This window comes from Pangasianodon hypophthalmus, chromosome 2 (genome assembly GCF_027358585.1).
Source record: "Pangasianodon hypophthalmus isolate fPanHyp1 chromosome 2, fPanHyp1.pri, whole genome shotgun sequence".
In the NCBI taxonomy this organism is placed as follows: Eukaryota; Metazoa; Chordata; class Actinopteri; order Siluriformes; family Pangasiidae; genus Pangasianodon; species Pangasianodon hypophthalmus.
The window spans coordinates 8,842,518-8,860,232 of NC_069711.1; the positions used below are offsets into that span (position 1 = coordinate 8,842,518).

Consider the following 17,715-nt stretch of genomic DNA (forward strand, 5'->3'; position numbering starts at 1 on the left):
CCAAACACATTTCAACATCAAATCTCTGGTTTAATTTCAAAATAATATTTGGATTGCAAGTATTTTTGTTCTTGTCTTGATCAACTTACCAGGCGATAACCTCCAGATATCCTTTCACAGATAGGGTTATGTGACGGAAAAGCGACACACACACACACACACACACACACACTCAGCCAGGATACTGATGGCTCTGGGTTTCCATTTGCTGTTGAGACGTGCTGGTCGGTGGAGAAGAGCTACAGAATTCTTTAGTGGACAATGCTATCACTTTATGGCATTAGCGCAGCCAGGCTTATAGACTGACAGCTTCATAAATCAAGGATCTTCTTCTGCACAACATTCGCTAGCAGCCAAGCTACTGAGAGAGGAGAAGATGGAGAGCAGATGTGAGCACAGGTCACAACCTTGAGCAAACTTCAAGAGCTTCATCTCCTTCCTCTCAGGGCCTTTAATATCCAATTCCCTTTGAGTGCTATCTATCTCACCTTGGGTGAAATACATTCGTTTCATTCAAAATATATGCAGGTTTTCACTCTCACTGCTGGACCAAAATCAACTGTAATTCTATCACTCATACATCACTTTAACACAGGTGTGTGGTTAGAGAGTCTCACAGACCACGGGGAAGTTAATCTGCATCAGGAAGTAAACATGTCTGATGAATTATTCTATTTCTATGGAACTAAACCGTATACAATTAGATTGCATATTTGTTGGATGTCATGATCTTACCACGAAGACAAAAAAACAAAAGGAGTCGTGCATTTTCTACACCTGAATGATCATTTGGCATACAGGTTAAATTCAATTTGGCAGATTTCATATGGAACTTGGATAAGAAAACATTAATGTGTTTAAATATATAAAAACAAATCAGAAACCCCGAGCTCTGTGATGAAATGTCCCCCTAAAGCTGCCATAAAAAGTATAAGAAGTATAAGTATAAGAAACAAACACTATGCTGGAATCACTACTACTAGAGAGTCTACTTGAGATGTTATCAGGACAATTGTGTGAAAATTGCGTTTGATCACTCAGTGGTCTGTACTATTTTAGTCCCTGTTAAGTACGCGTGGTACCTCGACAAGAAGGTGAACCGAATTCAGCAACGGTATTTATTTATGGTATGGGACAGATGGTAGTGGAAACACCAGCAAAATGCACAATCACAGGTAATTTACCAAGCCCGCAGTGTAAAAGCACTAGAAAAAAATGACAGGAATAGGAAGTACAAACTGCCATCATTGGTTCATTGGTACTGTAATCACAGACCCCAGCTCAGTGTGTGCTCAGAGATTGAATTAGTCTTATATTTATACCCATTTGATGACATTGTTGATTAAGGTTTCGTAATAAAATATGGCCAAACTAAGTGTCAGATCCCCTGAGCAGAAAGAAATTTGTAGAAGGATAAACCTCTAGCAATCTAATTTTTATACAAAGGCTGGAATATGGTTGCTATGAGATGGTGAGATGTCACATATTCGTAGGCTGTTACAATGTTAAAACACCCCCAATGCATTTTATTCACTGGCACCTCTGATTGTAATATAGTCACTGCCGGATATTGCTAAAAGATACATTACTCAAAAAGCACTCTAAAAACTAATTTCCAGTGCATTACATAAGCCCCACCGGCCCCACATGTCCTTAACATTCTGTAAAACTGCTTAATTTGTATATTTGTATCTTTGAAAGTTAAATCGTGCAACCTTAGATTTAACATTGTCACAGAAATGTTCACTAATGTATTGCAATCCAACACAATCACAGCTAGCAGCAATATACTTTATTATTTTATTATTGAAAAATTGGCCTTTGCAACCACTCAAGTAGTTACTTCGCACAACAAACCATTTTTTTTTACTGTGTTTATTCTGAACAGCCTCAGAGGTCCTGTTTTATGCAATATGAATATCAATTGAATGGCAGTTTTGAGAAAAACTTTGCTAATATAACCACTGGCATGCACAGAATTTGTAGACTACAAAATATTATGAACATGTGAAACAGCTTAAAACACCTGACATATAACATAGTATGCACATAGTGTAAGCAGATAAGCTACAGAGTACAGTTTTATTCACACATAGCCAGCACAGCCAGGTTCAAACAGAAGCAAATGGTTTTATTTTCGTATAAGTACGTCAAATAGCCTTTTGTATGTTAACTTGACAAAACCAAAATATCAAAACCATCAAAGAAACCCAACAACTATTCCAAAACAGAGAGTTTTTCTGTACAACCTGTTAACATACCAGTAAATGGAGCCACAAGGACATACAGACAGTGAGCACAATGTTAGAACGAGATGGGAAGGGAATACTGTTTACCAAAGCACAATTTATAAACATACACACAACAAGAGCTTGGAATTATAAGATACTATCTTGGCTTTATTGCCGAAAATAAATTAAAAACATGTCACTTTCATGCCACTGAATACATGTGATAAGATTTACACCAGGTTTTACCACTATTCAACAAAAATATGAATGTATGTTGTATGTGCTTCAATCTTACTGGGGGTCAAAACTTTATCATTTTATTTATCCCGAATGGCATGACAGAAAAGCATTCGCCCTATAGGCCAGAGATCACAAGTTCGAATCCTGATGACGTCACAGCCAAGGGAACAAATTTGACCAAGCGCCACTCACTGTATACAAAAAGTCCATGGGGTGGAATATGACCTGGCCCTGATCTATTTCATCCTACCCGAGCAAAAGTCCAGGGGGTGGAGACAATTCGGTGTGTTTCAGACTGGATAAGTGTGTTAAGTGTGTTGTTTCATGATGTACAGTGTCCAGCTCCACCCCCTGGACTTTAGGTTCTGCAGTGAGGACTATCTCCAATTGGTAATGCTCTCTGGATGGGAGGAATGGCATACTCTCTCTCACCTGTCAATCACAGTGACACTAGCCAATCACAGGCATCTCCCACCTCCCAAAAACATGCCAGGAGGTAGACTGGCTTTGCTATATTGCCCTTTGGTGTGAATGAGAGTGTGTGTGTTCATGGTCCCACCCAGGGGGGTATTCCTGCCCAGTGTTGCTGGGACTGGCTCCAGATCCACCACGACCCCAACGAGGACACTGAGGATGAATGAATGAAAATTAATGCATGCCAGTATGAGAAACAGTGCTCGTTCTCCAGTTTGTTTTAATTCATCTGCAACATTCAGCAATGTAATTTCAGTATACTATTTTTGTATACTACAAAATTATCACCCCATTTTATTTTCATTATTGTAATAAAGCTTCTGTATCCAACCGTCACAAATCTGTCACTTGCCTTAACAACAAAATGAACCACCTACCACTGCTATAATGTGAATTAAATGACTAGCGCAACTGTCTCTGTTTTTGCCAAATTTTGCCAACACTACATTAGAGGAGACACTGAGAGCATCAAAAGCAGCAACTGGACTGTATTAATTCAGCTATTCGCTCACAATTGCTATCGTAATCTCAGTAAAAGCCCCATTAATTTAGAGAGCAGGAAAAGGCTGCCTGCACCTTGCTGAAAGAGGAGCCACTTCCTATGGCTTTGAATAAATTCCAGCAGGTACTGCAAGACAGCTGCACAAAAGATGGGAGTGAGCTAGACAGAAGAAAATATGAGCAAAGAAGAGTATGAACAGATGTGTCCACAGCAAGTGAGTGAAAATTATTTCTTGGCAGTACTGCACATCATCAGGTTCCTTCAAATCCCATTTAAAAAAAAAAAAAAAAGACACTTCTAGAGAAAGATGGAACCACCAGAAAACCAGAAGATGCCACGTTGGACTGACTGAGGAGGTCTGGCTCTACAGTAGGCGCTGCAAAGCCGGGACTTCATCCAATTATGGCTACTGCCAGGCATGGAGGTTTGTTGGTTTCTCCATCCCTCCCTCTCTCTCTCGAATTACAACACTTCTCCACTCTGTAGCTTTTTATGAGGTAGCTACCAGCCACATATGCTGAACAGCTGCTTCCATAAACACAGGACTCAGTAGTTTCTCATTCAGTTATATATAAACCACCTTACATCATCTCACTCGAGAAAAAGGAAATAACAGGTTTGCTGCGACTTGTAATCTGCTACCTGAAATTAGTGCAGATAAATTATTGCTAAAAAACACTTTATTTTATTTTATTGAATTCTCCCCATGTGGCTTTATGGGATTGGAATGTACTTAGGATGGCTGTTCACGTTTTCTGTACATTATAGCAACGACCCTGATGCGAGTAGGAGACAGTGCACAGGGCAGGAGTTCAGTAGTGTGTGATGGATGAGCTCATGCTGGCACATTGCTCAAACTAAGCCAAAGCTAATGATCAGGGACACTTCATGCTGTCCTAGAGATGGACACACATCACCATGGTGACTCACACACAAACCACCAGGCTATGTGCTAGGATGTGATTACATAATCAAGATGTATATGGACTCACAAAACCACACACATACATCATGACTTAATTAAGAATTATCAGTCAGCTAGGGCTGTCACAAGTACACGATTAAATTCGGGTATCTGATTTCAAAAAATTCTTAATTACAATTTACCGTTTTGAGTATTCGGCAAAATGGCGGATGCACGGCAGGGCACGGATGAGGGTCTGCGCAACAAACGATTTAGGATGTCAACTGTGTGGGAGCACTTTACATTAGACGTGAAAAACAATGTTGTCGTCTGCCGTCATTGCAAAAATGAACTCGGATACCATAACAGTACATCTTCAATGCTGCAGCACCTGAAAAGGCGACATCCAGGTTTCACAGATCCGCTGCCAGACACAGCACGGTAAGTTCACTACTAGATCGATTTGAATAATTTTGAATAAATCTTAACTTGCACAACCGTTTTAAGCACAAGCCTGAAAATGATGCATCATAGTGCACACTTTAATCGAAAGTAGATAGAAATGATAATTATCTCTGGCTAAATGCGAAGTAAACATGAATACAACAATATTTTCCAAATGTGCACTTCACTGTTCATCGCATGGAAGGTCATAACTCCTGTTTTGAGTTTGCATGTTTCCATGGTTACTCATCACAAAAATCGAGGAATTATAATCACTGTAGCATTTCTATCGTAAAACAGTGGTCAAATATCAACTATTGGGAGATAAAATCTTTTGAATTGAATATAGTATGGAGAGATTAAATAATTATCTTAAGTGAACCTATTGTTTACTTAAATCTATTTTTATTGTGACTTTAAAAAAAATCCAATTACTCGATTAATCATCAAAATAATCGCCAGATTACTCGATTAGCAATATAAACGAGAGTGACAGCCCCATGTTCAGCTGAACAATCTACAGTCAGGTCCACAAATATTTGGACATTGACAAAAGTTATTGTTATTTTAGCTGTCCAAGAAAGAATATTGGAGTTGAAATTAATTAATGACTATGAGCTCAAAGTGTAGCTTTAATTTGAGAGCATCTACAACCAAATTAGGTGAATGCTGAAGGAATTACAACACTTTCTATATGTGGTCCCATTTCAAGGGACCAAAAGTAATTGGACAACTGGCTGCTCAGCTGTAAGCAGATAAAAGGTCTAGATTTTGTTTCAAGTGTGGCATTTGCATTTGGAATCTGTTGCTCTTAACTCTCAGTATGATGTCCAAAGAGCTGTCATTGCCAGTGAGGCAATGACATCATTTGGCTGGGGAAAAAAAAAAACAAAAACTATTTGGTACATTCTTAAAAAGAACGAAAGCACTGGTGAGCTCAGGAACACCAAAATGCCCGGAAGACCACAGAAAAAAACTGTGGTGGATGACAGGAAAATTTTTCCCTGGTGAAGAAAAACTCCTTCCCAACAGTTGGCCTGATCAAGAACACACTCCAGGAGGTAGGCTATCTGTGTCAAAGTCAACAATCAAGAGGAAATGCGGAGGTTTTATGACAAGATGGAAACCACTGATAAGCCTCAAAAATGGGAAGACCACATCAGAGATTGTCAAAAACATTTTTTTTAAAAAAAGCCTGTAAAGTTCTGGAACAATATCCTATGTAGAGAAGAGACAAAGATCAACTTGTACCAGAATGATGAGAAAAGAAGAGTATGGAGAAGAAAAGGAACTGCTCATGATCTGAAGAATACCACCTCACCTTACGATGTAGGCATGTATGGCTGCCAGTGAAACTGATTCCCTTTAGTGAGTATTTATTGATGCGACTGCTGACAAAAGCAGCAGGATGAATTCTGAAGTGTATAGGGCTATAATATTCAGCCAAATGCTTGAAAACCCATCAGCCGGCACTTCACAGTGCAGATGGATAATGACCCGAAGCACACTTCAAAAGTAGCCCAAGACTTTTAGGCAAAGAAATGGGAAGCTCTTAAATGGCCAAGTCAGTCACCTGACCTGAATCCAACGCATTTCACTTGCTGAAGGCAAAACTCAAAGCAAAACACTCCAAGAACAGGAACTGAAGACAGCTGCAGTAGGCTGAAGACAGAACATGACCAGGGAAGAAACCCAGCATCTGGTGAGGACTACGGGGTTCCAGACTTCAGGCAGGTGGTGGGATACATATAAAAAGTGCTGTAATTCCTATGCTGTTCACCTGATTTGGATGGAAATACCCCCAAATTAAAGCTGAAAGTCTGCTTTGAAGTCATATTCATGATTTAACTTCAACTCCAATATAATATAGTAGACAGCTAAAATAACAATAAATTTGTCAATGTGCAAATATTTATCTATCTGACTGTATATTCATCTCATCAGCATTAATAAAGAGAATTATTACATTCAGACCAAATGGTATTCAAATATAATGATTTTTATGAAGGTCCAGGCTCATTCTCTCTAGCACCACATGGCCATGAATGCACTAGACGGTGTGTTGTCGTAAATGTAATACCAACCTGAATGCCCAGGAATCTGTCTTCCAGCCAACCATACCAAGCAAGGCAGTATTCAAACTTAAGGCAGATCGTGGAAGGCCTTCGACAATTTGAGTAGCCTGGTATTTTTTTTGCCTGTCTCCTCTGCACAGTACTCTTTGAAGAGCATCTTCATTAGAATCTGTGGGTGGAAAACTGATCAGACAAAGCACCTGATGCTCTCTCTACATTCCTGCAACGTCTCTATGAGAGCCTGGTATATAAAAAACTGGGTGAAAACCAGAGCTTGAAATTCTCACTGGGTGTGACCAGACATAGCGAATACAACCCATTTTCTCTAGTTCCTTCAACAACATGCCTCACCCTTGTCCTCTTCATCACCACCACTGTAATCAGCATCCTAGTCTTCATAATTCATCCTCTTATTAGTATCAACACCCAAGATGAGGGTTTAAGTGTAAAGATCATGGAGGATCATTTATTTTCTAGCTGTTCTCTTCTGAATCAAAAGGTCCAACACCAATAGAGTATGAGTTTAGCGTCCATCTGAGAGAGCTGAACAAATGGAAACGTGTTTCAAAACGAGAGCAGCACTCTCCCCTATTAAAATTCTGAGTCTGATTCAAGCCAGGGTGTTCCAGAAGGCTCATCTCTGGAATATTATTTATGGTTGCTATAGTAATACAATAATACTTTTACCTAAAAAAAAAAAAAAAAAGCATGAAACTGAAATAAACAAATCCATTCTACTAAATATCCTGTAACTACTCATTAATACTGAATTTTCTTATTCAGTCGAAATAAGCACATATGGCCCTGAAGAGTGTGAAGCCTTATATTGTGTCTTTATAACATTTTCCTTGTGAGAACAAACCTCATTCTCTCCATCTCCATTTCTTACCCTATTCGTCTCGACATTTATAATTAGCTTTGTCTGCGTCACACGCAAGGCAACTGACCTCAACTTTGAAAGCAAAGGGAGGTTCTAGTTTGCCGAGAGAAAATAGAGATGATGTGTTTCCAGCTTCTCCTTTATATTTCATCACCTTCTTGACGTGCTGTGGATTTGGAGGAATTACACTGTCTCTGCCTGAGCGTAACATGCAATCAGACACACAGCCACCGAGACATTTTAGGCCAAGACTGTCTGAACACCACGCAGTATGCACACACCCCATTTTATTGTTGGAAAAATGTGGGTGTACTCAAGTCATGCTTGGGGAAGAAAAAAAAAGCAAAATAACCCTGACTGACTTGTAAAAAAAACAACAAAAAAAAACTGCCTTTATTGACAGGGTACTGCTATATAGGATATTAAGCATCACTATTATATTATCTCATAAGATATTGCTACTTGTCCCAGTAGTATGCAAAATATACCCTACGATAACAAATATGAATTACAGATAATTATTAAGTAGGCATAGTGGTGGCCACTATATTGGTAATAATAACAAAACAACCAATTTGTCTCAATCTGTAATATGTTTAATAGTATTTATTTTGTGTTTGAACAAAACCACAAATGCAACTTATATATTTACCTTATTTTAGTATTTTTAGACTGTTTGCATTTCCCAACTATTGGATGTAACGGGCTAAAATCTAAGCCAATTACTTCATCAGTCAAAGTGGTGAGGCAAGAGTATCTCAACATAGTACTTTTTTTTTTTCGCTTGTAGCTAACTAACCGCAGAGATTTTACTTCCCATGTTGCTAGCTCGTTGTTTTACAGCACGTTTAAAGATCTGGTTGGGGAAAAAAAACAGCAATCATCCTCATTTTGTTCCTCTAGAAATTCCTCACAAATCAAAAGCAATGTGACAAGATATGAGATCTGAGTGGGAGAGCTTTGGGGCCACTCTATCAATTTACACCTTTCCCCCCTAACTACCTATATATACACATCCAGTTCCAGTCTAAATACTGCACCTTCAACTCTAATGTTCACCTAAACTGGTCTCATTTCTCAGAGAAAATGCTCAAGCAAAAACAGTCTCAAGGTACCTTTTAAAATGTGATTAGATTATCATCTGAAATTAGCATTTTAACCATGACCAGAAAAACTTTACATAATATAGCCAAAATATAGTTTCAGTTTACAGTAAAACTTTAGCATGTGATCTTAGATCTCAAACACAGCCAATAAATAGCAGAACCAATTTCAGGCTTTCAAAGCCAAAAGCTGTTGAGATAAATATATGATTTCTATGGTGCTTCAGGTGTTTTTTTTTTTCATATACACTATATGGCCAAAAGTTTGTGGACACCTGACCATCACAGTCATGTGTAGGTCTTCCCCAAACTGTTGCCACAACGCTGGAAGCTCACAATTGTATAGGATGTCTTGGAATGCTGTAGTATTACGATTTCCCTTCACTGGAACTAAGGTGTCTAAACCTGTTCCAGCATGAAACAGTGCTCAAAGCCAGCTCCATGAAGACATGGCTTGCCAATTTGGAGTAGAAGAACTAGCACGACCTGCACAGAGGGAACTAAATCTGGAATGGGATTCTCAAAAAGCACATATAGGTGTGATGGTGTCCACAAACATTTGGCCATAGAGTGTATTTGACTGCTTGGTGTGTTTTGTCTGATGAATGCCAAGCTGAATGCATCCTCCTGATCTACTATATATAGCCGTGTAAAAGTTCTGCAGTCAGTCAGTGTATAGACAGCCAGACTACAGGAGCGTCATACTGATGCATACTGTAATGAGTGGGTACTTACACTGCTGCTTAGCTCCTCAAGCTGAGGTATTCTCTACACCGCCAACTGTCAGGTAGGGTTAATTAAGGGACGTGGCAAATTTACATTTCTAAGCACATGCCTTTAAGGGCACTACAGAGCTCCATTCATCCCTCCACTGGTGAGACTTATTGGCACTAGTGCTGATGAGCGATATGAGCCGATATCATGTGACTGAGACATGCCTTATGGTTTCTAACCAGAACATAGCTTAGATGCTTTAAAAATTCCTGCACCAGAAAAACATGTGGTCTAAAATAAAGTTGATCAGATTGTCACTGAAGCTACTACATGATAAAGAGCTTTGATCAAGGCATTTCAGATACACGACAATGATACAGTCATGGCGGTTTCAGGGCCCAGTGGGTTATGTGTCAAAGGCAACATGAAACTGTTGCCTAAAACTATTTCCTAAAACTACTGCCAGCATCTGTCCTTTAGCATAAAATATGACTCAGCCAACCTGACGAACCTGATATCAAGGAAATGATGGGAGTGATAACATTGGAGGACTAATTTAGCCTGGCGCTTTATTCAGGGCACTCCTATGAATTAATTATACAGGAGAAAATCAAACTTAGTGCAGCTCAATAAAAGACTTCGAGAGGGCAAACTGAGCCCCATAATGCTCTGTGGTAATACATGTCTTCTTGAGTTTTTTTTTTTTTTAAACAAAAGTAAAGCATTTAAAAAAAATTAAGCAGACATTCATTTCTCAAGCCAGTTTCATTTCCCCTCTTTCTCTTATGCAGTGCAGACGCTTTTAAAGAGACTCATTTCAGAACTTTCATCCAGGCTTGTGGACACATGTGCAAAGTTATTAACATTTCGAACTATGAAAACAGATGTACAAACAAGACAATTATTTCACAGTGGTTACATCAGGCACGTAAGACCAAACTAACGGAAGCACCTTTGGACCTGCGCAATACAAACAGATTTCCTTGTTGCCAAGACTGATGTAACACACGTACACAGGTGTTGAGAGACAACACACACACACACACACACAAAACACAGGAACACCAAGCCAATCACAGAGTAGCCTACCACATCTCCTGTTTGTCAGGTAAATATTATCTGTTGTCAATTACTGTTATTGCTCATTATTGGATATTAGCACCACCAAAATGGCATGTTCAAGGCAACACAAGACTTTAACAGTGTCTTTTACTGTAATATTAAAATGTACTTCTGTGTATATCCTGTGATTGGATAATTACTGTTCACTTCTTGCACATTTACACCTTGTGTTATTCTACATCCCAAATGTGTTCCTGTTGTCCAAAACATGTGGACTGTACGTTACCCTATGACTTGTATAAATCTTTGGTTATATAAAAATAAGATAAAGCATCTTAACATTAATTGAAGCAGATGCTAAACATGTCTTGGCTCATCAACTTCATTTAAGGTAAATGAGACTTTCGTCCTTCAAGTAATCGCAAAACACAAATCTGTGTACTTGTACTTGTATCTGCTACCTACCATTTCTGAAGTGTGAATGTGTGTAAGTGAAGCTGAGAGGAATGGCATTATCACCTTGATGAGTCTTTCCAACAGTTACACCTTCAGAAGTTACAGGATCAGGTGCTATTTTTAATCAGTCTTCTTTCTCAGCGCCTTTTTTTTTTTTCCACTTAGCTGTTGTGATGGAGGAAACAAACATTTGACCGCTGTCTACCCTGACCTTCACATTTTATGTTGGACGCAACTACCAAGCATGCCTCTAATGCTGAGAAGTTGAGTGTGGGTAATTTTCAAAAAATTTGTATTATTATTATTATTATTGCAATTAGTTGAAGTCATTGAATGAAAGGAAATAAGTCTTAAACATGGGCCAGTATTACTAATTCAAGCATTACAGAACTGTCTGTGAATTTAATACTAACTGAAATCATATTTTAGCTCTCTACCCTTAAAATGGCTTCCGTTAGTTCTTAAAGAAGTGGTCTCAATTTTTATTTTCAGTCATATATTTTGTCATCATATCCCTGCAAAATTGTGGAGTCATTGTAGAAATTTATACCACAATTTCTAACAGAAGTTGTAACAATCAGAAAAACATTGTTAAAAGCCTCACCCTACTATCCATGTTTGTTTTCAGATACGAGTTGATTTTACATTAATTTAAGGACAAGTTAAAAAAAAAGTGCACTGCCAGCACTTGGAAAATCATTGTCAATAAATGTGTGTGCTGTTGTAGCCAGTAACACCACCTGATCCTCCAGTTATACAACAATACTACAATGCTGTGTATATCAGATGGCACTGAATCCCTGACCTCATCGCTCCATCTGGAAATAAAACGCTGAATTTAGAAAGAGGGACTTCCTTATGAAAAAAAAATATACAAATCAGGTCTGTGAGCAAGGGGACAAAACGGAAGTTCACATGTGAAAATGTGCAATTACACTGTAACATGTGCAAGAGGAGCTGCGTGTGTACGGGCCGCTCCCTTTTCCTTTTTGAATAACTGAGTGGATGTTGCACAGCAGTCGAACTGCAATAATGTAAGTTTGTCATGAAAATCCTCTGTAACATTCACTAAAAAAAAAAAAAAAAAATCAGTTGTGTGACTCTGATCTCTGAGCACACGGAAGCTATAATGGTTTCTGAATGTCCATGAGCAACCACAGCTGACAACGCCAAGCTGAAAATACTTGCGTAAGACATTGCTCAAACAACTACGCCGAGAGTGCTCACATGCACACACTTTAGAATTATAGCTGTCTCAATACTGCTGATGGTTTGCTCTGTGTGTGTGTGTGTGTGCAAACTCTACAGTAAGACTGCATTAGAGCAGAAAGGAGTACACTAATTGGTGCCCTTGGCAAAAAACACAGAAATACAGAACATAAAATTTCAGTTTGACCCAACTGCTATTCCTCCCTTTTTATTTTTAAGTAATGTAACTTGCGACTAGGAGTGGACAGTGTGACAAAAATATATCATATCATATCATGATAATCAAAGACTTTCCTACAATACACCACAATATTTAGGTTTGCTACAAACTGACAGCAAAACCACAGTGTTGCATTCTTAAAAAAACTGAGTAAAAGGGTCTACAAAAATAAAATTATTTAACACTGAAAGGAAGAAAACTTTTAAAATCTGCAATAAAATGTCAAAATCATCATTTTAAAGATTCAACTACAAAATTTTAACACAAAATCGACTGCTTCCAATGCAACTGTTAAAAAAAATTACTACAAAAAGATATTTTGGTATCATGATACCACAAAGTAGTGTATTGTGCCATAATGTATCATGATACTGATATTATTTCATCATATTGGCCAGCTTTAATGGTGACTTTACGTTTTTTACTTTACCTTCAAGCTTGGCATGAAGTTTGGTACGAACTGGAACAGGCCTTGTCTATTTTGGTATTTTGGTACAACGATACCACAAAAAAGTGTATTGTGATATAACGTATCATGATATTGACATTATTTCCGCATATTAACGGTGACTTTACTTACATTTAAGCTTGGCATGAAGTTTGGTACGAACTGGAACAGGACTTGTTTCCAAAAAAAAAAAAAAAAAAGCTCTACGATTCTTCCAGTCTTGGGTCATAACCTTGACATATCGACTGTTTTGAGAAACAACACTTGCTGGCAATGTGTAGGCATGTTTCTGTAGACAGCTAAAAACAAAGCTTACGTGTCTTTCTCAGGGACATGCACACATTAACTCCGTGACCTACTTCTCAAGAGGATCTCCATTAGGGCAAAATATTGGACTGCTCTCTTATCAGCAACTCCTCTTCCTCCTTCAGTTGCTTGTCCTCCTCTGCGTTTTTTAGAGGCCACCTTAACAATAGCTATTGGGCTGGTTAAAAACAGCACCTCAGGGACGTCAGGAGAGACGAAGGTCGACAACTGACGGGTTTGGTTGCAAACACTCAGTACCCTCATAGTGAAAAGACAAGGTTTTCTTAGGGCTTTAATAAACACGTAGCACATTCCTTTGTGCCCATTTCATCCACCTCAGCTTATGTTTATATGGTATCAGCTTACTTGCAACTGATATTCATGATATCTTTGGAAAAATACATTTTGATGAATCAGTCTTCAGTCAAACTATTAAGACAGTAAACCTATCAAAGGTGCTATCCATTACCTCAGTTTCTTTAGGAGTCTGTTATGGCAGTATGCAGTGCTTTTAACATATTTTATGTATTTTAATATACACGTGCATGGGGATTTGAATACGCGGTAGGGCTGCGTGATATTGAAGAAAAATGTGATATGTGAGAACTTGTTTAATAATGTGATGTGCTGTATGATAATGCTATAAGTGTGTAAAATCTATTTAAATTATATTTATATATTTAAAAACTGAAAATGACATAACCAACATACGTTTCATGCTCTTTTTTAGGAAAAGAAAGCATTCTCTGCTATCTGCGTCGCCCTAAAACTTTGACTTTTCATAACTTTTTGAAGTATTAAAATCAGTTATCGCAAGCCCTTGCAATATGCGTATCGAATATTTACATTTTCGATAGTTCAATAATTCTGATATATTGTTCAGCTCTAATTCTCAGTTAACTGTGTAAGGCTACTGAAATCACTATTTGGGTTTTACTTAAGCTATTCATCCACATGAAGTCACTCAGAAAATATGTAAGAGAAAAAGCCATGAATGGCAGTGTTTTGATGCAGAAAGCAGCACTGTCACAGTGTGCATCAGGACTAGCTAAATAAGTCTCGGGAGAGGGCGGTTTTAACTCTCATATGAGTGGGAGCAGGCATGCTTACAGCACAAAAGAAAGATAATACATTTCCAATAATGGTCAATACAACTCCATTAAAACTTTACAATGGAGCCCATTTTACACCAGAAGCAACGTTATACATGTTCGTTCGTTTTGCTGCGCTTTTCATTTTGCACTGCGCTGCGCTCGCATTTATTTGCGTCATCATTCACTGGTTTATTAAAATGTAACATGCAAATATCTCTACCAACTATCAGCTTATTTAAAAAAAAAAAAAAAAAAAAAAAAAAAGCATTGCCACTGTGATCACAAAGTTCATTAATCCAGTGACATTTTCAAACATCCTGCTCAGAAATATCAAAGTGGTGTAGCCTTTTAAACTCCAGCAGGTTAATTTGACCAGATGCTAGAGCATGCACTGCTACAGTAGGTCTGCAGGCTGAAATACTGAGCTGGCATTCATAAAGCCTTTCCTGTGTGTTTAATATTTCTGTTCATTATTTCACTATGCTTCATCTGTCAAACTATCACGTGCACCACCGACAAGACGAATGTTTAATTGCTGAGGAACAATAACACTCGATTATGCCATATCCCCTCTCACAGCAGTTAACTGACTATTTAAGCATTAACTCTTTAAAAATATTCAAATATTTGCTTTTTACATTCCTAGCATGCGCTCCTGTCTTACACAAAATTAGTCATTTCAAAACAAACATGTGGAAATGCTCAGGTCATGTGTGTGAAGAAGATTCTTATGTAGTCTCATTAAAGAGACTCGCTGCTGCAATCCATTACGCAATACTGAGCCAGGCTTTAAAAAAAAAAAAAAAAAAAACACAAACAACGGCATGGAGCAGATCGTCTTCGAGATCTGGTTTAAACATACTGGAATGATTTAATGAAAGTGTAAGACAAGTGCAAGGGAAAATTTTAATGAGGCGATCTTTTCAGAATCTTCTCTGAGCATGACATTAGACAAGTCAATGCACCTCGAGTTTATTAGCGAGAACCCTACAGATGCGCTTAAAAGAAAAATCATTCGTTCGGCTTCCATACCTCAGGAACGTGGGCTGGCAAGGAAGGAATGCATACTGGATTGAGAATTAATGAAAATCAACTCTTACAAATACACAATACTCAAAAGACAGTATAAGTTACTTTCCAGTCTCTAAATCACTGTATATGGTGATTAATAGCTCCCAAACAATGAAATACAAGTTTTTGTTCAAATATTTTTTCAAATACATACCGACAATCTTCTCCCCATTGCACACTACAACCTTTTGAACTTATGCAGTATTTTAAAGCCAATGAATGCACTTGCAGAAGAACCCAAACTACTCCAGAGACCCCTGGAACTGTCCACTGGCCATCCTTCCCACCAAAGCACTAATGCTCTCTTGGACTCCTGGACATGGATAGTTATGTCATCTTTGAGATTTGCTGTTGCAATCTTATACAATTGCACCACTTCTTCTTTTTTTTTTTTTTTTTTTTTTTTTAGTACTCCTTAGTTACACAAACCTTACTTACACCACACCAACCAGGGAGTCAGTGACATTTGCATGATCTACGATTGCAGGCAGTGAGCTACGCATGTGAATAAAAGAGCATTTTGATTAAACTGTACTGTAGCAAGCCAAGGATTTCGATACTGCTGCGATTAAACAGTGTTACATTTTAATTTCCTTTCAACTATGCTCTTTTACTGATGAAACCCATGACCTGAGTTGTAAGCCATCATATCCTGTAAAATCTGCATTAGAGGTTTCTTAACCACTAAACTCACCGGATGTTAAACACCTGACACACATACACACATTTCGCAGAAGTTCATGGTGCCTTGAATGGGTGTAAAAACTGATTAGAATTGGTGCATGGGCTGAGTGTTTAAGATATGGCCAAACCAATCCAATCAGGGTGCATCAGGCAGTCTATCGATAAGACACAATATCTCTTATTATATGGAAATGTGATCAAAATTAATCTCCTTTCCCACTGCTCAGCTTGTCCATCTTTCGTTTTCTTTCACCCTCTCTGTGCTCGTCTAAAGGAAAGACGATATGTGCTTCTTGGCTGTCTGATCTATAGCTCAGTCCCTTCAGAAATGGAGGAGACTGCTACTCAGAAGGATGTTGTCATTTTCCCATTCATAGCTTTCTGTAGTCGCACACTTGTAATAAGGTCAGGACTGTACACTAGCAATTACACAGCAACACAGGCAACGGAACCACCTAAAGTTGAAATGAGAGTGCTCCGGAGTATAATTTTACATTCTGCAGTACACCCAGTGATCCATGTGAATGGCATTGCAGATGTTTTAGTCATGTTTTGTCATATCTGTGGTTATCATGGAGGTTCTGCTGCAAAACTATGTTCCGTATCTGAAGATCACGCCTACCTGAAGGTCAATAAATAACCAGGGTTTTCACTCTTTAGCTCATAATACGCCGTATGAGCTAGTCTCCACATGTGCACCTAAGAGACACCAGTGAAACATGTAAGAGACAGCAGGGACACTTTAAGGAAGTTCAGGAACGAGAATCTTGAAGTCTCAAGTTCGGCCAAATATTCATTTAGGCTAATGCCCTGCATAGGTTCAGCAGAGAACTGTGGGTTTTCACAGCCAGTTATTTCTGACCTGGTAGGGTTTTTCTGTATTTACCACCTCCTGTCTGGCTGAAAACATGTCACCACAGCATGGTCCATGATCATGATATAATGACAAGGTATGAAAAATAGCACAGAACACGAGGCTGGAAAAGCAAGCATCTAGCTGGTTTGGCAATGATTTTGTAAAGTTGGGAAGAGTAAAAATAATAATCTGACATCATAAGGGCCTCGTGTACAACCATAAAAGTAAATTATTGACAGGTGACCATGAGAGATTCCAGAAAATACTCAGGGTAAACCTACTAAAAAGAAAAAAGATCTAGTTCTATTTTCTCTGCCTTTTTTTTTTAATGGAATTTGTGGGTGACATGATCAGCCATGTTTAGTGTGCACATGAGAAGAAAGTCAAGGTTCTGCTACACACACACTGACTGACTGCTATTGTGGGTTTCCTGTCACATGCATGCAGCATGTGTGTGTTTGAGAAAAAGAGAGGAAGGGAGGGGTGCTGCTCTTGCTGCTCATGCAGTACCACTTCAGTGGCCTTGGTAATGAGAGAGAATGTTTAGATAGCATACATGGGAGCTTTATTAGCTCCAGGTCGACTCATTGTGCTCATTGGTCACTTAACCACGAATAGTCGATCAAACAGTAAACAGCTTGTGAGTTTTATGGGCTCATCCTCTAGTCTTAGCTTGTTTTGACAGTGAGCTAACCTTAGAAATCGAGTGTACACTGAGTGTGCCTGGACACAAATGCATGGA

General features: G+C 38.5%; 1 protein-coding gene across 1 annotated transcript in view; it reads right to left on the reverse strand.

Moving 5' to 3' along the window:
• Positions 1-17,715, reverse strand: part of gnai2b (guanine nucleotide binding protein (G protein), alpha inhibiting activity polypeptide 2b) — a 55,370-nt gene that overhangs the window by 36,539 nt on the left and 1,116 nt on the right. The gene's annotated exons all lie outside the window — the stretch shown is intronic.